Source organism: Rattus rattus, chromosome 7, assembly GCF_011064425.1.
Source record: "Rattus rattus isolate New Zealand chromosome 7, Rrattus_CSIRO_v1, whole genome shotgun sequence".
NCBI lineage: Eukaryota > Metazoa > Chordata > Mammalia > Rodentia > Muridae > Rattus > Rattus rattus.
The window spans coordinates 10,949,866-10,975,792 of record NC_046160.1 but is presented as its reverse complement, the minus strand read 5'-3'; the positions used below and the strand labels follow the sequence as shown (position 1 = coordinate 10,975,792).

General features: G+C 38.0%; 1 pseudogene; it reads left to right on the top strand.

The window, feature by feature from the left end:
• LOC116905601 overlaps positions 1-24,311 on the top strand; it is a 57,829-nt pseudogene extending 33,518 nt beyond the window's left edge.
• Positions 24,312-25,927: the final 1,616 nt, after the last annotated feature.

The window sequence follows — 25,927 nt, the reverse complement described above, 5'->3', positions numbered from 1 at the left end:
TTCACTAAGTTACTTATTTAATATTTAAAAAGCAAACTGTGTTTGTCAGTCAGAAGATATGTATGTATGTAAGATTAGTAGGTATGTATCACAGGCATGTTTCCGGTCAACCTTTTACTTTTTCATGGTAACAGAGACTGGCGAGCATGAACAAAAATGCTTGTACTATCCTCTCCCCATTCCCCTGTCATGTAGTTCAGGAAAGTCAGAAATGAAGTCACTGGCCACACTGTGTGTGTGTGTGTGTGTGTGTGTGTGTGTGTGTGTGTGTGTGTGTGTGTGTGTGTGTGCGTGTGTGTGCGTGTGTGTGTGTGTGTGTGCGTGTGTGTGCGTGTGTGTGTGTGTGTGTGTGTGTGTGTGTGTGTGTTAGTATTATAACCACTAGAAAGTGTCAGTAAAATATGAGGTCATGAATTTGGAGGAGGACCACATGGGAGGGTTTAAAGAAAGGAAAGAAAGATGAGGCAGATACTGTAATTATGATATAATCTTAAAATGAAATGAGAGATAAGGGAAATGTAGCTGAGTGCTAACCATGAATACATTTATTTCTCTATGTTCCTGATTGTAGATGTGACATGATTAGCTGCTTGAAGAGCCTTCAGCCCACATCACTGTCAATTCCCACAGAGATGTACTAAAACCTGCAATTGTAGACTAGAATAAATCCTTTATCCCCTAAGTTCCCTTTTGTTGGGATGTTTTATCGCAGCAATATAAATAAAACTAGGACAGAATTTCTATGGATCAATACACTGTTAGCCAGCTTGGTGAGGTATTACTGGATGCTACTCACAAAGAACAGGACTAATCCTCTTAGTAAGTAACATAAAATATACACTCAGCCTCTGGTATGTCTTGAATGCCTTGCTGAGATTTGGTAACCATGACACGTCCTTGGTCATGTTAGAAATTACATGAGAATTTAATTCACATTTTAGCTTATGTGCATTATACATTCTAATTGTTGCTGCTAGGAATAGTCATAATAAGAAAGAGTGACCTAATATTCAAGATTATTAATGCAGTAAGTCAATACAAGGCTTTCTTTTTGAAAATACATTTTTATTTATTCTTTGAGAATTTCATGCATGTATTAAATGCATTTGTTCAGATCAACCCATGATTCCTCACCCTCATTTCTTGCTAGTTCTACCCTGCAAGGTCTTCCTTGGAGCTTCATTGTTCTTTGTTAACCCACTGAGCCCAATAATGTGGCAGTGCACACACAGTCGTATGCTCATCCACTGGAGAAAGATCAGACTCTAAGGGGTTATATCATAGAAGAAAACTGTCTGTAATTGATTTAGATCCAGCCACAGGATGAAAATGTAGAGGTAGAAGGATCATGAGTTAAAGACTAACCTGAGCTACAGAGTGCGTTCTAGGCCAGCTTGGTCTATGTAACCCCCACTCCCCGAAAGCAAATCCAAATAAAACAAAGGTATCATTAAAATGAACTGAAAAACATGAAACCCTGTACATTCTTCTTAACTTTAACACACCTACCAGCTATCTGCATTTTTCTCAGAATAGGTATAGACTACCAATTTTTTAATACGAAAGATGATAATATTTTCAAAATATTATATTTACATTGCTGAAGAGGGAGAAATCACCTGTGATTTTACTGAAGAATAAATATCCAGATTGTTTTCTTCTCTCTTTGATCACTTGTTTCTCTCCTTCTTTACTTGTATATTTATTTAGTCTTTGTCTCTGTGTGTGTATAGTATAGCTGTGTGCATGGGTATATGTGTATGTGTGGGTGTATGTGTGTACAGGTGTATGTGTGCATTTGTGTTTGTGTGTGTGTGTGTGTATGTGTGTGTAGGTATATCATCATGTATGTGGATGCATGTGATGATGACGAACTTTCAATATAATATGTCTTCCCCTATCACTTTGCACCTTGGTTTTTGAGATGGGAATCTCTCACCTAGAGATTCTCAATTATCTATATTGTCTGATCAGCAATGTCAAGAATCTTTTGTCTCTGATTCCCCAGAGCTTAAGTTACAAGCACAGGCTTCCATATCCAGCTTTTTGATGCCTTATTGTATGGTTCCTAGGGATCTAAATTCATGAACTCACGCTTGCCTGGTCACATTATTGAGACTAAGACACTTTCCCATCCTTGCTTGGCCTTTTCTATACAGAAACTTATACTCTTCTATTTTGGGGAATGGATTTGTAATTTTACTTTGATACTTATTGTTAGCAGTGACATATCATTGCAGTTAGAAAGCAGAAGTAAAATTTAACAACAATTAACTGGAAACTATATATTACCTCAAGGTACTAACTGGGGAAGTGGGTACAAATAAGTGAGAAGAAACAAAGTACAATGAGGCATCAGGCCTTATAATACAGACAAATATGGTCTATAACAGTTTATATGACATATTTTAAAGTAACTGGAAAGGTTAGAGTTTTCCCCAAATACTAAATCTTTAAAGATACAGTAGTGTTAATTACCCAGATTTGCTCATTACATACTCTATACAGTTATCTAATAAATGTACTTTAGTATATAATTACCCTAGATGCAATCCACAGACCATAGACCACAAGAAGAAGGATGACCAAAAGGCAGATGCTCCCACTACTTCTTGAAAGGGGAAAAAATATTCATAGGAGGAGATATGGAAGCAAAGTTTAGAGCAGAGACTGAAGGAACGGCCATTCAAAGCGTGTCCTACATGTGACCCATATATATATATATATATATATATATATATATATATATATATATATATATCTCCACCAAAACTAGATAAGATTGATGAAGCTAAACAGTGCATGCTGAAAGGGAATGGATATAGATCTTTCCTGAGAGACATATCCAGAGAATGTCCAATACAGAGGTGAATGCTAGCAGCAAACCACTGACCTGAGAACAGGACCCCCTTGGGGGGGAATTAGAGGAAGAACTGAAAGAGCTGAAGGGACTTGCAACCCCATAAGAAAAACAATGCCTGGAAAAGGCAACACATGTCCTCCTGGTTGCCGCCCTCACAGAGAGCTCAAAAGCAACCACCCACCAGCAAACTTGAGCCGCGGAACCGCAGGTTAAGACCAAATTTTCTGCTCCAAGCAACCTGACTGGTGGTCTAAGGACACACAGAGGCAAAATTCTTCTGGGACAGAACACTTCCAGTTTTTAGCTGGTGCCCCAACCTGGCTTTCCCAGCCCCCAGCTCACTGCTCCCAAATCCCTTGGGAGAGAAAGCTCACTTCCCGGACAGGTGGGCACTCCTGAGACTGCAGAGTGGGAGAGACCACCAATACTGCCCACCCCTGCCCACATCCCTGGCCCAAGAGGAAACTGTATACAGCCTCTGGGAACTGGAAGACAGGGGCACTGGAACTGCAGGTCCCCCACAGTCCAGACACCTCCCAGACCTGAAGGGACTGATCAACAGCTCTCTGCACCCAAATCCCATGGGAGGGAGAGCTAAACCTTCAGAGGAGCAGACATGCCTGGGAAGCCAGAAGAGACTACACTCTACACACATTTCTAACTCCAGAGGAAAACACCTAAAGCCATCTGGGAGCCCAGTGCATGGGGGCTCCCTGAAAAGGTGGCACAGGACCTCCTGGTTGCCGCACTCATGGAAAGCTCAAAAGCAGCCCCCCACAAGAAACTTGAGCCACAGGACCACAGGTAAGACCAACTTTTCTGCTCCAAGCAACCTGCCTGGTCGACTCAGGACACAGCCCCACAGGAACAGCTGAAGACCAGTAGACAGGAAAGACTACAAGCCCGAAAGCAGAACACTCTGCTCCCATAACTGGCTGAAAGAAAACAGGAAAACAGGTCTACAGGCCTATAGGATGATCTAACCGCTGTCAGAAATAGCAGAAAAAAGTTAACACCAGAGACAACCTGATGGCGAGAGGCAAGCACAGGAAACCAAGCAACAGAAACCAAGACTTCATGGCTACATCAGAGCCCAATTCTCCCACCAAAGCAAACACTGAATATCCAAACACACCAGAAAAGCAAGATCTAGATTTAAAATCATATTTGATCATGATGCTGGAGGACTTCAAGGAAGCCATGAAGAACTCCCTTAGAGAAACGCAGGAAAACAAAAATAAGCAAGTAGAAGCCTATAGAGAGGAATCAAAAAATCCCCGAAAGAATTCCAGGAAAACAAAATCAAAGAGTTGAAGGAATTAAAAATGGAAATAGAAGCAATGAAAAAAGAACACAGGGGAAAAAAACATGGATATAGAAAACCAAAGGAAGAGACAAGGAGCTGTAGATACAAGCATCAACAAAAGAATACAAGAGATAGAAGAGAGAATCTCTGGAGCAGAAGATTTCATAGAAATCATCGACACAACTGTCAAAGTTAATGTAAAACGAAAAAAAAAATTCTGGTCCAAAACATACAGGAAATCCAGGACTCAATGAGAAGATCAAACCTAAGGATAATAGGTATAGAAGAGAGTGAAGACTTCCGGCTCAAAGGACCAGTAAACATCTTCAACAAAATCATAGAAGAAAACTTCCCTAACCTAAAGAAAGGGATGCCCATAAACATAAAAGAAGCCTACAGAACACCAAATAGATTGGACCAGAAAAGAAACTCTACCTGTCACATAATAGTGAAAACACCAAACGCACAAAATAAAGAAAGAATATTAAAAGCAGTAAGGGAAAAAGGTCAAGTAACATATAAAGGCAGACCTATCAGAATCACACCAGACTTCTCGCCAGAGACTATGAAAGCCAGAATATCCTGGACAGATGTCATACAGACCTAAGAGAACACAAATGCCAGCCCAGGTTACTGTATCCTGCAAAACTCTCAATTAATATAGATGTAGAAACCAAGATATTCCATGACAAAACCAAATTTACACAGTATCTTTCTACAAATCCAGCACTACAAAGGATAATAAATGGTAAAGACCAACATAAGGAGGCAAGCTACACCCTAGAAAAAGCAAGAAACTAATCAACTTGGCAACAAAACAAAGAGGAGAAAAGCACACAAACATAACCTCATATTCAAATATGAATATAACAGGAAGCAATAATCACCATTCCTTAATATCTCTCAACATCAATGGCCTCAACTCCCCAATAAAAAGACATATATTAACAAACTGGATACTCAATGAGGACCCTGCATTCTGTGGCCTACAGGAAACACACTTCAGAGACAGAGACAGACACCACCTCAGAGCGAAAGGCTGGAAAACAACTTTCCAAGCAAATGGTCGGAAGAAGCAAGCTGGAGTAGCCATTCTAATATAGAATAAAATTGATTTTCAACTAAAAGTCATCAAAAAGATAGGGAAGGTCACTTCATATTCATCAAAGGAAAAATCCATCAAGATGAACTCTCAATCCTAAATATCTATGCTCCAAATACAAGGGCAACTGGATACATAAAAGAAACCTTAGTAAAGCTCAAAACACACATTGCACCTCACACAATAATAGTAGGAGATTTCAGCACCCCACTCTCATCAATGGACAGGTCATGGAAACAGAAATTAAACAGAGACATAGATAGACTAAGAGAAGTCATGAGCCAAATGCACTTAACAGATATTTATAGAACATTCTATCCTAAAGCAAAAGGATATACATTCTTCTCACCACCTCATGGTACTTTCTCCAAAATTGATCATATAATTGGTCATAAAACAGGCCCCAACAGATACAGAAAGATAAAAATAATCCCATGTGTCCTATCAGACCACCACGGGGTAAACCTGGCCTTCAATAACAATAAAGCAAGAACGCCCACATATACATGGAAGTTGAACAATGCTTTACTCAATGATAACCTGGTCAAGGAAGAAATAAAGAAAGAAATTAAAGACATCTTAGAATTTAATGAAAATGAAAGTCCAACATACCCAAACTTAAGGGACAAAATGAAAGCTGTGCTAAGAGGAAAACTCATAGCTCTGAGTGCCTGCAGAAAGAAACAGGAAAGAGCATATGTCACCAGCTTGACAGCACACCTAAAAGCTCTAGAACAAAAAGAAGCAAATACACCCAGGAGGAGTAGAAGGCAGGAAATAATGAAACTCACAGCTGAAATCAACCAAGTAGAAACAAAGGACCATAGAAAGAATCAACAGAACCAAAAGTTGGTTCTTTTAGAAAATCAACAAGATAGACAAACCCTTAGCCAGACTAAAGAGAGGACACAGAGTGTGTGTCCAAATTAACAAAATCAGGAATGAAAAGGGAGATATAACTACAGAATCAGAGGAAATTCAAAAAATCATCAGATCCTACTACAAAAGCCTATATTCAACAAAACTTGAAAATCTGCAGAAAATTTCCTGAACAAAACACCAATGACTTATGCTCTAAGATCAAGAATCGACAAATGGGATCTCATAAAACTGCAAAGCTTCTGTAAGGCAAAGGACACTGTGGTTAGGACAAAACGGCAACCCACAGATTGGGAAAAGATCTTTACCAATCCTACAACACATAGAGGGCTTATATCCAAAATATACAAAGAACTCAAGAAGTTAGACCGCAGGGGGACAAATAACCCTATTAAATAATGGGGTTCAGAGCTAAACAAAGAATTCACAGCTTAGGAATGCCAAATGGCTGAGAAAGGTTCAACATCTTTAGTCATAAGGGAAATGCAAATCAAAACAACCCTGAGATTTCACCTCACACCAGTGAGAATGACTAAGATCAAAAACTCAGGTGACAGCAAATGCTGGCGAGGATGTGGAGAAAGAGGAACATTCCTCCATTGTTGGTGGGATTGCAACCATTCTGGAAATCAGTCTGAAGGTTCCTCAGAAAATTGGACATTGAACTACCTGAGGATCCAGCTATACCTCTCTTGGTCATATACCCAAAAGATGCCCCAACGTATAACAAAGACACATGCTCAACTATGTTCATAGCAGCCTTATTTATAATAGCCAGAAGCCCTTCAACAGAGGAATGGATACAGAAAATATGGTACATCTACACGATGGAATACTACTCAGCTATCAAAAACAATGACTTTATGAAATTCATAGGCAAATGGATGAAACTGGAAAATATCATCCTGAGTGAGGTAACCCAACCACAGAAAAACACACATGGTATGCACTCATTGATAAGTGGCTATTAGCCCAAATGCTTGAATTGTCCTAGATGTACAGAAGACATGAAACTCAAGAGGGATGATCAAATGTGAATGCTTCACTCCTTCTTTAAAAGGGGAACATGTATACCCTTGTCAGGGAATAGGGAGGCAAAGTTTAAAACAGAGGCAGAAGGAACACCCATGCAGAGCCTGCCCCACATGTGGCCCATACATATACAGCCACCCAATTAGATAAGATGGATGAAGCAAAGAAGTGTTGGCAGACAGGAACTTGATGTAGATCTCTCCTGAGAGACACAGCCAGAATATAGCAAATACATAGGCAAATGCCAGCAGCAAGCTGAACTGAGAACAGGACCCCCGTTGAAGGAATCAGAGAAAGGACTGGAAGAGCTTGAAGGGGCTCGAGACCCCATATGAACAACAATGCCAACCAACCAGAGCTTCCGGAGACTAAGCCACTACCCAAAGACAATACATGGACTGACCCTGGACTCCTACCTCATAGGTAGCAATGAATATCCTAGTAAGAGCACCAGTGGAAGGGGAAGCCCTTGGCCCTGCCAAGACTGAACCCCCAGTGAATGTGATTGTTGGGGGGAGGGCGGTAATGGGGGGAGGATGGGGATAGAACACCAATATAGAAGGGGGATGTTGGCCCGGAAACCGGGAAAGGGAATAACTAATACTAAATGTAAATAAGAAATACTCAAATTAATAAAGATTAAAAAAAGAAAAGAAAGAAAAACAATGCCAACCAACCAGGGCTTCCAGGGACTAAACCACTACTAAAAGACTATATATGGACTGCCCTAGGGCTTCCACTGCATATGTAGCAGAAAATAGCCTTGTTTGGGAACCAGTAGAAGGGGAAGCCCTTGTTCCTGCCAATGTTGGACCCCCAGTGCACTGCACAGGAATGTTGGAGGTGGGTATGGGGAACACCCATATGGGGGTGGGGGTGGGGATGGCGTTTATGGACAGGAAACCGGGAAAGGGAATAACATTTGAAATGTAAGTAAATAAATATATCTTATAAAAATTTTTTTAAAAAGAAGAATAAATGTGTCAATTCAAAACAAAGAAATAGAGCAAGGGGGATGACTCAGATAGTAAAGGTTCCGATTGCAAAGCCTGGCCAATTGAGTTTGAGTCCTAGAACCTACAGGGTAGAAGGAGTTTAATGAATTAGTCAATATACATTTGCAATATAAGTAAAGGAAACATAGTTCTAAATGCTTGCAGAGGAATAGCAGTAAAATAAATGTCATCCAAGAATCTTTATTTGGATTTTTGCTCTATTATTTAAAAAAAAATCAATCCAGTGTGGCACAGCTTCAGAAAATTGAATACAAATGAGTCCAACCTGTGTATAATTTCAGCTAAACCATCAATTATGTGTCAGGGCATAATACGCACTTTGTAAGGTCATACATGAAGACTGTGTCATGAAGCCATCCTTGGTAGTCGAACAATGCCTGCCGTTGCACAACAGCAAAACCACAAGAGAAACAAAAGACTAATGACCAATGTGACCTGAAGACAAAATTCCAACATGATGGCTGAACACCAAGACCAGAGAGCCTCTGTGCAGGCAGAATACAGTTCTACAGACATGATGTTCCTAATAATGTTTTGGTAATGGTTTTCCTGATTCATAATTGTAAATGTAATATCTCTTTCATCAGATACAGTGATGGGATGAGAGACAGACCCAATGTGTGAGAATACATGCCTTGGTCTAAGCCCAGGGCATTTCTTTCTCTGTTCTAACTATTGCTAGGCCTAGGCCTGGAAGCTTCTAGCCTCCATATAATCTAATCTTCCTAGCTGACTTATTCAACTTCTGTTGAATTGCTCTGCCTGGTCTCATGCAAACTTAGGCAATATGTTCTAATCTTCTGGCTCATTCTCATTTTCTGGCTTGCTGTCTTCACCTGCGCCTAGCTTGTTTCCTCTCTGCACCCTGTGTCTATAAAACTGTCCTAGTAAAACTGCCATATACACACAAAACACACCATAAACCATATCGCCATTTTTTCACTTTTGCTGGTTTTAAGTAAACGCTCTTCTCCTGATATTCTCCTGTGAACTGAGCATATCCTATTTCTGATTCATTCTGTCAAATCTTTCTCATCACTTTGTCTGCTGCTCAATTAGATGTCACTAACAAACATGCTGCTTCCTTCTACAAACTAACTTTTCCTTCACTGTTACAGATCTAATGAGTGTACTAATGGCATGTCTGTATTCCAGCCATACCCTTGCTATGAGCTATGTTGCTGGATTAAAATTCCTCTATACATAATTCACAAAACAGTTTTCGAATCAATACTGGTAAATCTTAAATTGTAAAATCATTGTGAGTCAATGTTATATGTTTTCTTCTTTTTCTTATTTAGTTGCTTGTTTTGTGAATGAAAAATTTTCCTCACAAACATGGAGTGTGAGAAGTTCAAGTTAAAACCGACAGTGGATAATGGTTAGTTTGTTTTCTAGAGAACCCTGTTTTCTGGTTCATAGATGATGATACTATGTCTTCACGTAGTAGAACGAACAAATAGTTTCCCGTTACATGGGATATTTCATTGAACTTCTCCCCTCCCAAAACTCCCCTGTATCACACACCTTCAATCCCTCCATGTGTGTAAGCCCTGGACTACTAAGACTCTTTAGTAACTTGGCTAATATGAACATATCAGACAGAATGACTCATAAGATTGTATTGTTTTTCATACTGAAAACTTTCACTCACACAATTATTTAGGGACTAGACAAGGTTGCACACTCTCTCCCTACTTATACAAGATAGCTCTTGAAGTTCTGGCCAGAGCAATCAGACAACAAGAGGAGATAAAAGGGATACAGATTGGAAAAGAAGAAGTCAATATATCACTATTTGCAAATGATATAATAGTATATTTAAGTGATCCCAAAAGTTCCATCAGAGAACTATTAACCTGATGAACACCTTCAGCAAAGTGGCTGGGTATAAAATTAACTCAAATAAATCAGTAGCCTCCCTCTACACAAAAGAGAAACAAGCCAAGAAAGAAATTAGGGAAACGACACCCTTCATAATAGTCTCAAATAATATAAAATACCTCGGTATGACTTTAACCAAGCAAGTGAAAGATCTGTATAATAAGAACTTCAAGCCTCTGAAGAAAGAAATTGAAGAAGACCTCAGAAGATGGAAAGATCTCCAATGCTCATGGATTGTGAGATTAATAAAGTAAAAATGGCCATTTTACCAAAAGCGATCTACAGAGTCAATGCAATCACCATCAAAATACCAATCCAATTCTTCAGAGAGTTAGACAGAATAATTTGTAAATTCATCTGGAATAACAAAAACCCAGGATAGCTAAAACTATCCTCAACAATAAAAGGACTTCTGGGGGAATCCCTATCCCTGAACTCAAGCAATATTACAGAGCAATAGTGATAAAAACTGCATGGTGTTGGTACAGAGACAGACAGATAGACCAATGGAATAGAATTGAAGACCCAGAAATGAACCCACACACCTATGGTCACTTGACTTTTGACAAAGGAGCCAAAACCATCCTATGAAAAAGGATAGCATTTTCAGCAAATGGTGCTGGTTCAACTGGAGGTCAGCATGCAGAAGAATGCAGATCGATCCATGCATATCACCCTGTACAAAGCTTAAGTCCAAGTGGATCAAGGACCTCCACATCAAAGCAGATACACTCAAACTAATAGAAGAAAAAGTGGGAAGCATCTCGAACACATGGGCACTGCAGAAAATTTCCTGAACAAAACCCCAATGGCTTATGCTCTGAGATCAAGACTCGACAAATGGGATCTCATAAAACTGCAAAGCTTCTGTAAGGCAAAGGACACTGTGGTTAGGACAAAACAACACCCAACAGATTGGGAAAAGCTCTTTACCAATCTACAACAGATAGAGGGCTTATATCCAAAATATACAAAGAACTCGAGAAGTTAGACTGCAGGGAGACAAATAACCCTATTAAAAATGGGGTTCAGAGCTAAACAAAGAATTCACCAGCTGAGGAATGCTGAATGGTTGAGAAACACCTAAAGAAATGTTCAATATCTTTAGTCATAAGGGAAATGCAAATCAAAACAACCCTGAGATTTCACCTCACACCAGTGAGAATGGCTAAGATCAAAAACTCAGGTGACAGCAGATGCTGGCGAGAATGCGGAGAAAGAGGAACACTCCTCCATTGTTGGTGGGATTGCAGACTGGTAAAACCATTCTGGAAATCAGTCTGGAGGTTCCTCAGAAAATTGGTCATTGACCTACCTGAGGATCCAGCTATATCTCTCTTGGGCATATACCCAAAAGATGCCCCAACATATAAAAAAGACGTGTGCTCCACTATGTTCATAGCAGCCTTATTTATAATAGCCAGAAGCTGGAAAGAACCCAGATGCCCTTCAACAGAGGAATGGATACAGAAAATGTGGTACATCTACACAATGGAATATTACTCAACTATCAAAAACAATGACTTTATGAAATTCATAGGCAAATGGAAGGAACTGGAAAATATCATCCTGAGTGAGGTAACCCAATCACAGAAAAACACACATGGTATGCACTCATTGATAAGTGGACATTAGCCCAAATGCTCGAATTACCCTAGATGCACAGAACACATGAAACTCAAGAGGGATGACCAAAATGCTGATGCTTCACTCCTTCTTTAAAAGGGGAACAAGAATACCCTTGGGAGGAAATAGGGAAGCAAAGTTTAGAATAGAGGCAGAAGGAACACCCATTCAGAGCCTGCTTTACCTATGGCCCATACATATACAGCCACCAAACTAGATAAGATGGATGAAGCAAAGAAGTGCAGGCCGACAGGAACCAGATATAGATCTCTCCTGAGAGACACAGCCAGAATACAGCAAATACATAGGAGAATACCATCATTAAACCACTGAGCTGACAATGGGACCCCAGTTGAAGGAATCTTAGAAAGGACTGAAAGAGCTTGAAGGGGCTTGAGACCCCATATGAATAACAATGCCAACCAACCAGAGCTTCCAGGGACTAAGCCACTACCCAAAGACTATACATGGACTGACCCTGGGCTCCAACCTCATAGGTAGCAATGAATAGCCTAGTAAGAGCACCAGTGGAAGGGGAAGCCCTTGCTCCTGCCATGACTGAACCCCCAGTGAATGTGATTGTTGGGGGAAGGGCAGTAATGGGGGGAGGATGGAGAGGGGAACACCCATACAGAAGGAGAAGGGGAGGGGTTAGGGGGATGTTCCCGGAAACCGGGAAGGGGAATAATAATCAAAATGTAAATAAGAAATACTCAAATTAATAAAGATGAAAAAAAAAAACCTTTCACATCATAATGCACGTTGGAATCACATTTCTCTTCATGGCAAAATAATTATGGAGAGACAACTATCCATTTCTTCATCCATTCATTTATTAACCATTGGACACTTGGATTGCCACCAATTTTGCCTGAATTCATACTGTCAGTAAGTAGTAATTAGAAAGAAATTGTTAATATAATTTTGTGCATTTTTATTTCAATGTCCCCATCATTTCAAATATGCCATATTAACTTCAACATAATCATTAAAACATTCTTGCAAACTATGTATACTAGCATCCTCTTATTATTTTAACAACTTAGGACAAATTTAGTAACATAGGCAATACATATTTATTATCCCATATTTCTGAAGGTTAGAAGACTTAAATAAAGCTTTAGTGTCTTAAAACAAGGATATTTCGAACATGTTTCTTTTGGGGATTATGACAGAAAATTTATTCACATTCCAGGAGTTCAGCAGCATTTCCTCACCATTTTATTTATCTTTTATTAATTTATTTATTATATATAAGTACACTGTAGCTGTATTCAGACACACCAGAACAGGGCATCATGTCTCATTACAAATGGTTGTGAGCCACCATATGGTTGCTGGGAACTGAACTCAAAACCTCTGGAAGAGCAGTCGGTGCTCTTAACCACTGAGCCATCTCTCCAGCCATTCCTCGCCATTCTAAATAAGATGGAAAATATTAAACCAAAGATAAAGTTTAGCCTATAAACCAAATATGTTCAAAATACAGATTAGTTAATGAAACCCCCAGATAAATTATCTTTGAATTTTAGTGTTGTTTCAATGGTGTGTGTGTGTGTGTGTGTGTGTGTCTGTGTGTGTATGTGTGTGTGTGTGCGTGTGTGTATGTGTGTGTGTGTGTGTGTGTGTATGCGTGTTCATGACATGTTTATGGAAGTCATAGAAGAACACACAGAAATCATTTCTGTTCTACCACCTGGGGAATTAGGAAATCAGATCATCAGTTTTAGCAGCAAGCCTCCTTACCCTCTGAGCCATTTTGTTGGCCCATGGTGATAAATCTTAAAGCATGGATAATGGTATTAAAGTTTTTCTAAAGCTTGGAGAGATGAAGAGTTAAGAGAAGACATTACTCTTCAGAAGGATCCAAGTTTGTATCCCAGATATCCATCCAGACTAGGTGTCTTACAACCATCTATAACCCCAGCTCCAGGAGAATCAAATGCCTCTGGCCTTGTGGTCACATGCTTTGATATGCACATGCCTACATGCAGACCATGAATTCACATAATTAGACATTTTAAAGTACAAATTGTAAAGAGAACTTTTCTGACTATAACATGTTCTGCTTAGTATTAAAAAAAAGAGTGAACAGTTTATTCATCCAGCAAAGCTGATTGCCTAGACTCACTGAATGGATAGGAAACATAGCAGTCCAATATCTCCTTTGTAAAAGACTAGAATTTTCCCATCAACATTTTCAATTTTTATATTAACACTGGCTTAGGTAGAACCTACAAAAATCACCTAAAAGTTCTTTTGTACCACATACTTTGAACCCCTTCCCACTCCCTAGTACTCCACTCAGTGTAATACCTGAATCTAAGACGTTAAAGATTCATTGTCCTGTTCTTACCATTAACATAAATTATAACCTTCAAAAAATGTTCTACGGGTGGTCTACTTTAAAAAGTCAGGGGCCCACACAAGCCATTTGCTAATGTCTTCCAAATGATTTGCAATGTATTTGAAAATAGGCAAATCACTTTTAGCTTCCTCTCTGTGAAATCACAATGACACCGAATTACATATTCTTCAACTGTACTCCACAAAAGGAAAGAGCACTAACATATTCATTAGATTAAAATCACAGTGATTGGAGTGTTAAAGCCAAGCATGCTCCATTCTTGTATTTAAACTGAGTTGTGCCCCTGAGGCTCTTAATTCAGTGGCAGATCTGTAGGCCGATGCTTCTTTACTGAGACCATCCACAAATTGCTCCAGCATTTGATGGTAGAAGAGGAATAATGTTTTAAAATTATTTGCATTTTCCAGCTCCCTGACTGAGTTTATTTGTTTGCTTGATTTGGAAATAGAAAAAAAAATCCATTTTCTCTTTTTAAGTGATTTTATAATTCTGTCCTTTACCTGATTTTTCAACTGATGCATCTCATCTAGTAGACACACTCTAAAAATGTTCAATGGATTCCTTAGGGACCACTACCTGATGCAAAGTACTTCGTAAGAAGTGCTCTTGTAGTCTAGGGAGAGGGCACCAAGAGCTAAAGACCATTTAAGTCAGGAATTCACTGCAATGGACTGATGCAGTGGCAATTACCAGAAAAGGCTTTAAATAATCCATTATGAAAAACAAACAAAGGGAATAAGGCGAGGGAGAGCACTTTCTAAGCAAACTTGAGGACCTAAGTTCAAATCTCCAGGTCCCACTTAAAAAAAAAGGCATAGATTTACCCACCCATAGCCCCTGTGCTGAGGAAAAGTAGAGACAGGAAGTGTGCTGAGGTAGAGTCAGGAAGCAAGTGATTCCTCTTACTTCTCCATGTACATACACACATGTACACACACCTAAAAACATGCTTGTGCACATGTCATACAAATACAGTAATACATACTCATATACACATTAAAAACATATCTATAGCAATAAATTCTCACTTAGTGTTTCTATGATTGTCAAACTTAAATTAGTCATCACTCTTTAAAATCTACACTATTTCAAAAATATAGTTGAAAACTCAGTTACAGGGGTTGGGGATTTAGCTCAGTGGTAGAGCGCTTGCCTAGGAAGCGCAAGGCCCTGGGTTCGGTCCCCAGCTCCAAAAAAAAAAAAAAAAAAGAAAACTCAGTTACAATGCAAAAAACAAAACAAAGCAAAACAAAAAACAAAAACAAAAAACAAAAAACCCTAGCATTTCAACCTATACAGGGAAACAATAGTTTTCTGTAAGAGCATGTGGGGGTGGGTGTGTGGGTAAGGTAGTGTTGTGGTTTTGTTGTTGTTCTTTATTAGATGGTTCATATCTGTTGATTATTTTTGATTTTTAGTTCATATTATTTTGTTTTGTTTTGTTTTCTGTTTTAATCTTGAACCACAAGTCTAAGAAGTTGTCACTTCGACGCATCCAGGAAAGCACAGAGGAGAGAAGCTAGCAGATCAAAGCCACTCACATTCTAATTTGGAAGCAAACTTAAGGGAAAGGAGGAGACTGGAGACTCACTGTCCCTTCAGAGAGTCACAGTAAGAACATCTCCTACCAAGACCCAGCTCTGAGAGTTTCCACAACCCCCGAGCAGTGCCACAGTGACAGCTCAGCTAAGCCTTCTTCAAACTGGACTTTGAGAAACAATAACCCTGGTATAGCCTTGTGTTTTCCTACAGAAACAGGCAGAAGGGATTCAGACTGTAAGAGTGAATTGAATCCAGATTAACATGGACATATGAATCTTCACTTCAGTTCAGCTCTCTGGAACCCTCTCCATTAAATGTATTTCTTTCTTCTGTTCCGCAGCCTCAACAACTCAATGTCTGCATCAGTAAGATTTTTTTATCATAGATCAACCCTGTTTTCATTATTCCCCTCTTTCTGTCTCTAAGGATAACTGGATACATTCTTGTGGGCACTTCTAGTCACGCTTCCGTTTTCTTATTCTAAGGGCATTAAGGAAATGTTGCAGGTGAAATTGATGAGCTTTGTGGTCCACACTTTTAATCCCAGCACTAGCAAGGCAGAATCGGGAAGGTGGTCACGAGTCCAGGGCCAGTCTGGTTTATACATAGAATCCCATGCTAACTATGACTACGCGATGAGACACTGGCTTCTATTTAAAACAACTGGAGTTGAAGGGGTTTGCAAAACCTACCACTTGCGGCCCAAATACATATTAAAGAAACTAAAAAGCAGTATTTCCAGGAACAGGTTTTATAAAGTAGACTTTAAACTCACAAGTGAATCTGTGGCTTGAGGGTGAGTTGACAGGATGTCCATCCTAGCAAATCCCTCCCAACAGTAGGGTAGATAAATTCCTTTTCCATAGACGTATTCCCGAGGTAGAGTCACTCAAGGAAAACATGCAGTCTAATGAGCTGGAACTGAACTTCTGTCAACGCAAGGGGACAAACCTGTTGGCATGGTAACTGTTCCTCTACACTTACGGCTGAATCTGACCAATTCCGTTTAACAGGTACTTTTCAGTGTTTATAATGTGTTCACAGGAGATTGCAGTGACTGCCCAGGTAACTTATTTATACCTCCCCCATTTTTCTCCAATCACTAGACCCTAACTCTAGTATAATATCAAAGCCAGAAGTTTGTCAATTGGTCCATGTGTACATTCTTTAAAAATCAATAGAAGTTCTCCTTAATTTAGTAATAACATGAACATCTAATTTGGCACCCACCTCTTTTACTTTATAACACTTCTTTCTGGTTTCCATGGTTTCTCTGTGAATGGATCTCTGTAGATTGATTTATCCATGATTGCTGAGTTATTTGTCTCCAGCTCTTTCTAAAAGTTGCTTTTGGTTTGAATTATTTCTACAATCTCTGTTGTTCCTGTAATAGTTTTATCATCTATTTTTTTGGTTGTTTTGACTGGGTAATTCCCATTGTTTGTCTTGCTTCCCTATCTTTATATATCTTTATGAAGGACATGGATTGAGTTTGTTATTGTTGGTCTTGTAAATTTTTATTTCTAAGTTTCCATTTAGTTTTTCTTTGTAATTTGTATTTCTTTCATAGTGTCTATTTTAAACTTGTTAAAAGGATGTTCACAATAGCTTATTTTTAAGTATTTTGTTATGACTATTTTAAAACATTTGTCAGATGATTTTTTTAAGCCATATTTGGGTGTGTTTTCATTTCTCATTCGGATTCCTCATGGTCTTTGGCATGATGACTATCTGCTCCATTGGAATCTTTACATTTAGTTGTTTTATTGTGAGTGGATCTTATTTAAATATTGTGCTTAAGCACACAGTTTTTCAAATGCTGGAAGAAATGATTTAGATTCTTGCCCAGTACTACTTGGGAGCAGAAATCCAAATTCTTCACTACTCCACTGATAGCCAGTGTCATGGGTGGAATTGTTGTTACTGCGATGAATGACAGGAACCTCCATAAGAAGAAGGGGCTCCAAATCACTGATAGTAAAGTAGCCTCCTCCCACAGCAACATGGGACAATCTTAATCATCACAGGCATGAACTTCCTGACTCCGACTAGACCACATCTGACTTCATTGCAACAAAATGGAGAGATGTCCCTTGTTATTAGGCCTGCACCACTCTTTTCCACTCACATCAGGAATATATCATTGGTCTGAAAGTACAGTCCTGGATAAGATTTCTTTGTTTTGCCTAGTGGAATGACTGGTAGACCTTGATAAAGGTAGAGTCTAAGCTATTTACCCAATTCTTTTGGTATGATGTACTAAAGAACACCTTTTGGCTGTGAGGTGGTTTGAGTTTTGGTTTTAGTTTTGGATTTTTTGTTTTGTTTTATTTTTTTCTGTAGTCTTTGGAATAAAGGGAATGCTACCTATAGTTATTTGTATTTGTTTCCTTTGTTATAATGGTTTTTGCTTGGTCTTTGACTAACGAAGTAGAGACTTTGTGCTTTTGATTTTGCTTTTGTGTGCTTTCTTGAAATTGCTATGTTTCTTTTTTCAGCATAAAATGAGGTTGTAGATGAAAAAGAGAACCAGTATGTGCTTTGAATTATTTCTCAGAGTACAGGGTCCTCGCCCAAATGCCTTCTCACCAACTCTCAGAGTCTCATGTTGACCATGTCTGTATTGTCTAGAAATTCCATATTTCTCAAATTCATTTTTCTCAAGGTAGAAGTTACAAATAACTTTTCAACACTATTTTGTCAATAATGAAATTGTCAGTATCATATTACAAAGATGCCTTTGTAGATGAAGTCAGAAAATAAGAGGGAAAACCTTAAGGAATTGTCGACTGGACACACAATCATGACTACAAGGATTTGGGGGGAGCGGTTCTCAGCATTGACTGAGAGAACTGTACAGATAACTATGAAGTCTCCTAGTGTTGACGTTCACAAATACAGCTTTCTTCTCAGTACTTTCTCTTTTAGAAAAAGAACAAACATTAGAAAATATGGCTTTTACCCAGCTTTTGCTAGAGCAACACTCCTTGATTTATTTCTCTGATTATTGGAACGTTGTCTGACTGTTTTAGAGGAGACTATGAGCATCCATTTCTCTGATACTTTCTGGATAAAAATGTTTGCAATTTACACTGTTTTCTGCAGTGTTACCAGTTTTCTTGCTGAAGATTAAAATTAAGATTTCAAACTCTTTCCATGAGAGACTAAGATATGAAACGTTTTTATTTCCAAATTTTAATACCCATGAAATATACCGAGAGGGTCTTGAAGCAAATAACAATTCAAAAACCATTGTGGTTGCCTGGGAAAACTGCATGTTCAAGCAGTCCAACAATAACACGTGAATGAGCTTCAGAAATGAACTGTATTGATTGAGCCGATTTGTAGATGGAGCCATTAGTTGTGTCATCCATGATTAAATGAGTAGAAGCTGTGCCTGGATATCTGCCCCTGTTCCTTCCAGAGACAAGTGATAGCACTCTGCATCTCCACTTACTTATACACAAAATATAGAGAATGGTGTACTTATCTACTACTACAAAAGAAGGAAAAGAAGGAGGAGGAGGAAGAAGAAGAGGAGGAGGAGGAGGAGGAAGAGGAGAAGGAGGAAAAGGAGGAAGAGGACGAGGAAAAGAAAATCTCTGGACAACTTAAAGTTGCTTATTTAGCACCAAAACACTGTAGGTCTAAAAAAACATAAACTGAATTATTGTTAGCCTAAAATTAGGCTATGCTTAAGAATTACATAAAATTACCTTTTAAAACTCCTTCCTTCCAAGAAGGAAAAGTCTTCCAATGCACCTGATCGAAAATTTTCATTAAGGACCTTTTGGGTCATTGTATAACGTATTTGGATGACTTGTCAACAGTAAAGTATGGGACAGGGGATGAGAAACAAAAGGGCTTAGAGCTGAGTATGAGAACATGAAGCTGATAGATTCCAGGAAGTAAAGGACTCTAAGACTGGCTTGCAGACACTGACTGTCAAGGTGGGCAGGTGACAAAACAGGAGTCAAAAATGAGTAGAGTGGGTGTCAAACATGCCAGATTGGATGGAAAATTTGTGATTGGAACATTGCCATTTCTCTTGTTAGGTGAAAGGGTCACATGCAGTGTACAGAGTTCTCCAGTTGGCTAGCTCAAGATATGTTCTGTGATTCAATCCATCCCAGTAAAAGGTGCCTCAGTTTTTATCCTGTTGGTGATCCAACTCCTGATAAAATTAAACAAAGAGAAAACAACATCAACACAAAACAACTCTTAACAGGAAGTTTAGTGGCAAACCTCACATTGGTGTTCTCTTAAGCCTTTGTTTCTCTGTGGAGTTTGCCTTTTAATCAATTTAAGCTTCCCTTTAAGCTCCCTTTCTATAATAAAAGATCCTCTATAAAGCCACACTCTGTTCTTGAAATTTGGAGACTGAGACAGGAACTCAGTGAAGCTTTGTTCACTCTCAAGTTAATACCACATGAAGTGCGGTCTCCTCCATACTCAGGGACACTCATCCCCCTTCCATGAAAATATAATCCTCTGAAAGCATATCAAAAATATTTTGTTTATTGTTACTATTTGGGTGAAGCATTGCTCTGTGCTGGTTACCAAATTCATTGTCCCTTTGCCTTCTAGAAATTTTAAAAATGGCTCATAAAAATTTAGCATATATATGGAGTAGCAATCTCAAAACCTGGAATTGTTTGATAAAAAGTGCACCAATATGCTTTGGGATTATTTGATAGAAAGTCCACTAATATATTTACCAAAAAACAAAAAATAAGTAAACTGCTTTTCATTCCAAGTGTGTTCTCAATCTCCCATTACATGCTTTCTAACTTATCGTGGTCATTCTACTCTAGCACTAGCCTCCTTCCTGCCTGCTGTGGTCATTCTCAGTTGTAGTTGCCACCAGAAATTTCTGCATAGTTACTATTATTTATTGTATTCTGTGAGACATATATGTCCTTTTCATCTCCTCACTGAACAATGAAGGAAGCTAAATCACAAGTAGCTTGCCTTTTTTAAAAAATAAACCTAAGTCACCTCTCAGAATATGAAGAAACCAAACAGTGGACTTGGCTTTAGGTCTAATTTAGTTTCCCAGGTGTGCATATTGAGCACTATTTAGAACTCAAGGTGATTCCTCCTGGTGATATTGCTTAGTCTTTTGTAATCTTTCCTTCCCCAGAGGCCTTTTTAGAATTCAGTCCTTTTAATTTATGTAACATGGTAACCAATTTAAAAAAATGTTTTTCTCGTCCTCAATTTTCATTGCTGAGTTTCTAATTGTTGTAGGTATTTGTCACTCTGAGGAGGAAAGAATATCTGTTAGGTTAAAAGGCAGTGTCCTTCCTTATTTCAATAAGCATTACAAATGGCTTACATTCTCAGCTCTGGAAACCATTCTTTTGTCTAAACTTCTTACCTACATTTTCTTTGAATATTTTATGCACATAGCTGCATTCCAGAGAGTCTTCTCCTGGCTGCCTTCAGATCAAGATGTCTAACCCTCAGCTCCTCCTGCACCATGCCTGCCTGGATGCTGAAATGCTTCCTGCCTTGATAATGGACTGAACTCCTGAACCTGTAAACCAGCGCCAATTAAATGTCCTTTGTAAGAGTTGGCTTAGTCATGGTATCTCTTCATAGCAAAAGAAACTCTAAGACACATGCTATGTGGAAGTCATTGATGTCTCCTAAGAGTTTTCATTTTAAGGAAATTGTTTATGCTGACAATTACTACTAGCACTATTGCTAGTAATATGATGAATAAGTTATGTTTTTCTTAATAATCTCCAGATTTAGTAGAATTCAATATCTAAAAATATCAATGAAAAATTTCAATTAGACCAATAAAAACTAAATTGTAAAATGTATTCATGTGCATTTGACACACATATCATTTTCTTCTTTGTGAAAAATGTTTCAGCATTGTTATGAAGTAATTTTTATTAAGCAGATATATATATCTGATATATATATATATACATACAGAGAGAAAGAGAGAGAGAGAGAGAGAGAGAGAGAGACATCTATAAGAATGCATGTTTGTTTGGATATTCAATGTATGTTGAAAATATTCAGTGTTCAGAAGCTATTACATACCTAATCTTTTTGCAAAGAAGTTGATTATTCAGTGTTTAGTGTTACCCACTTCCAATGAAGGAGAAAAGATAGGTACACATGAGCCTCACTTGGAAATAGCAGTACATAATGAAAATTAAGGCCAATGAAAGAGAAAGCAGAAACTCCCGGATATCAGGAGGAAATAACACAATAATATGGCTATGTGAATGGGCCATAGGACCTATACAAAGGGAGATTTCTCAATTAGCATTGCATCCAATTGGCTTTTCTCTTTCCCTGGGAGCTAAGGGCAGCCTATAAAACTAATTTCACCTAAGCAAGGCAAGATGAAGTGTTAGAGCCAGTTATATCTGCAGACTATATTACTCCAAATATCACAGCAAAAAAAGTTAGTGTGTTACAATTACATAATTCTCTATCACATTGTAACTGATGGATCAAGAGATGAATGCAAAACTGTGAAACAATAGAAATGCAGCTGGTGTTATCTGTTGTAAGATGGACTTTAAACAACTGAATAGTCTCTGTAATTAGCCATCAAAACCAATTCAAGAACATGACAAATGTCAAATAATAATGAAAACACAACTGAAAAAATATAAACAGAGAAATCAGGCAGAAACAAAAGAGGTTTTCTGCTCCATCTTTAATAATCACCAATTGAAAAGTGACCATTTAAAAAGAGTCTCTCTCTCTCTCTCTCTCTCTCTCTCTCTCTCTCTCTCTCTCTCTCTCCCCCCACCCTCTCTTTTGAAGATGGGGAGAATATTCTCTTCAAGAATCAATTCTCAGGTCCCTGATGTGTTAACTTCTCCAACATTATCATAGAGGTTGGCTGATAGGAAAGACAGGAAAGGGTGGTAGAGCCATGGATTCTGAAATTTATCTGCATTCTGAAATTAGACAAGTTTTAAAATTAAAAAATATAATTACTTTTAATGAGCATATATTATATTCATATTGTGTTAAATGTTTACTACAAAATTATAAGTACACACAGATACAATTTTCTTAAATTTTCTGGTATAAAATCTATAGGTTTTATAATCATTACATGTGTCAGACTTCTTAGCAAGCTTGTAATAGTTTCAAAACATTGTCTTTGCCACAATGTATATGTCTCATGGATGCTAGATTTACTATTTTTCAAAAATACAAATTAATGTAACCATGGAATTTGAGTGATTTGCACTCTGGGGGTAAAATGAAAGCCATGTTTTCTCCAATAGAAAGTGTAATATAATCATGACCTTGTAACATTCTTTTACTAAATTATAATAAAAAGAGTAGTGCTAATACCGTGATATGTAAACATGTACATTTATTTACAATTTTAATTGTGACAGTTTATTAGGAAGAATGCTAGTCTCATTTTTAAGGAATTAGAGTATTTCTTTTACCACACATATATATTTCTATGTGCAGTATCTTTCACCATGTACTACAAATTTTATTGAGTACTGCTTTGTTTCATGAGCTATATAAAAAACAAAATCTAAGTTTTTTCTAAAGTCAAATCAAGCATGTCGTTAGATTAATATAATGATTTTTCTAAATTACTAACCTAAATAATAGATTTGGAAAATGTGTAGTCCAAAGTGGGTTAAAACAGATACTAACAAAGTTAGAAATCATGCCGGAGATCAGTGCATCAAGTATCTTAGAGCCTCTTTAAGCATCAAGCTGGTAGCAAAATCTGTCATTTTGGAGTAAATTCAGACATTTCAATTATGAAAGGAATAAACGGGTGGCAGAATGCCCATGACACTAATTTCAATTTAAATCAGACAGACAGAGGGAACGGCATACAGAGGTGCAAAATTATAAATTGATTCTTTCACTCTTCAAATCAAAGGCCAGGTTCAAATTAAAGTAAAAACCTCCAGAACCTGATATGCCTCAGTTGAACCATTACTGCTTTTCTCATGTGCACCGTGATGTCATCATAAGAAGCAGTCATGAAACAGCCTGCTAAACATCTTCAGTTGCTGTCACAGCAGCTTACCATAACAGAAACAGAAAATCCTCCCATTCATTTGGGGGATTGGGGGTGTGCATAGGAGATGAATGTGAGCTTGTTTTCACACAGGGAGCACTTTGCTGGGAAGTTCTTATTCAGTTCTTTTGGTTCTACTTTTAGACATATTAAAAATGATGTAGTGGGTATATTGTTGACTTGAAGGCAAGAGTCTATTCACATGATGTCATTGCCACAATGTACCTGTCAATGCTAGAACCAAAATGAAGCTATATAACTAAAGGCATCAATTTAAAGAGAAACTCGGGTAAAATGTGGTACAGATTTTTACTTACGGAGGGAAAGTGCATGATATGATATCTCCATCATAGGAGTCATGTTAAAATACAATGAACTGATTTGGGAAAGAAGCGATGTCTCAGAATAAATGTTCTGCTGTTCTCTGAAGCCATAGCATGGACTATGTGGAAGTAAAAAGTTCAAGTAGAATATTTAATTTATTGTGCATTTTTTTGCATTATGTTATTTTACTGGAGCTTTATTTCTCTGTTATGATCTTAGGTCTTGCAATTCTTCTGAGTGTGCTGCTCAGTTTGATTTCATGTACGGGATGATCTTCATCCACATCAATGTAGAACTAGCAAACGCTAGTCAGGCAATAGTTCAAACTTAACCTCCCAACTGGTGGCTAATTTAGTATTTGACATCAGGCAGAGATATGAATATCTGTTAGTTAATATTTTCATCTTCAAATCAAAGAATCTAGGAGCTATATATAGGTTGTTATTTTCAGACATGGTAACATGTAACACAAAGGAAGTCATGTCTTTCTAATTAGGGTCCCTAATCAGGATTTTACGCAGATAAAGGTGTCCCTATAAAGATATAAGGTCTAAGTGTTCAAGTGCCTGGGCTGGGGTCTTCACAGAGCACTTGCCTCAGGATGTATTCATTGAAACAACTCATGTGTGATGCCAGCAAACTGTAAATGTACGTATGAACCATCTGGGAAGCATTAAATGGACACCACAGTGCCCATCTCTGTAATTAGGTTGTAATACAACAAAGGATCTTGGAAGAAACATATTTCACAGTGACTTTTGGAAAACCATGGATTAAGATGAACTTGCTCAATAGGGCATGGCATACAAGAAAGCTTAAGTAATGCTTCTTTACATCAGCCAGCATCATCTGTAGAGATTAGTCCCTTATGCTCCAACACATATATATTTACAATCCTCTTTGAGGTGAGGATAGTTAATGGTGATTCTCTCCTCCTTTTAAAGAACCATTTAAAGTCATCACCAAACAAGACACAACTAATCCAGTCCTTGTGAAACCTCAAAGGGGAGTCAGAGTGACTAAAGTACAATTTATTTTAAAACATTGTATTTGTCTCCTTGAGATATTCTCATAGTAACACCAGAGCCTATTGTTTATCTATTACTGCTTCTTAAAACCATGCCCTACCCCCAAGAACCAATAAGGTTTAACCATCTTGGAAACAAGCACTATATTCTATTTCTACAATTCTTTTTCTTAACTATCACCTCTCACCTCTCTTAGAATATATTCATTTCCACCTCCTTGTGTATTTAAATGTTACATTAGTAATGAGAAAGACAAATATATTTTTACTTTGATAGATACTTTATACTTTCTGATCAGAATTTGTGGGACTACCACATTGGGGCAGTGTCTATTTTTTTTTATTTATTTATTTTTTTTATTGAACTGTCTACTGTCACCTCTGTCGCAAACCTCTATAAATGTTAGTGCCAGTAAATTCCTCTGCGAGGGATTTAACTCATAGTTGTCACTGCTGTCTCTTTTGGACTAGCTAAAATACAGAGACATTTAGGCTTCAGCATCTTCTGTCTCAGTTTCAGGTACCCTGTGTATAAAGTTCACAGGGTGAGAGATAGAGCCTAAACCAGAAGACTGACAATGAGGCTGCTCACTGGCGTGTACTTAAACAACCAGGGCTTGGTTGCTTCTTTTGTGGGCATGCTTGAAAACTTTAAGACTGGAAACCTATTAAGGTGTGTTGGCAATGCAGAAGACAAGATATGGCTCTACCTGAATGACAAAACCTTTGTTGAGTGAACTCACTAAGAGTTTGTGATAACTATAGAATGTGAAGAAATACTAACCCAGAAATATGCACAAAATCAACCATCATGTCTTTCCTTTGCTCCACAAGGTATACTGGGTCATCTTTCATTTAGTAAATTAAGTTTTGAGGAACTAAAGACAGATATGTAATAAATCACTTCTTATAATATAGAT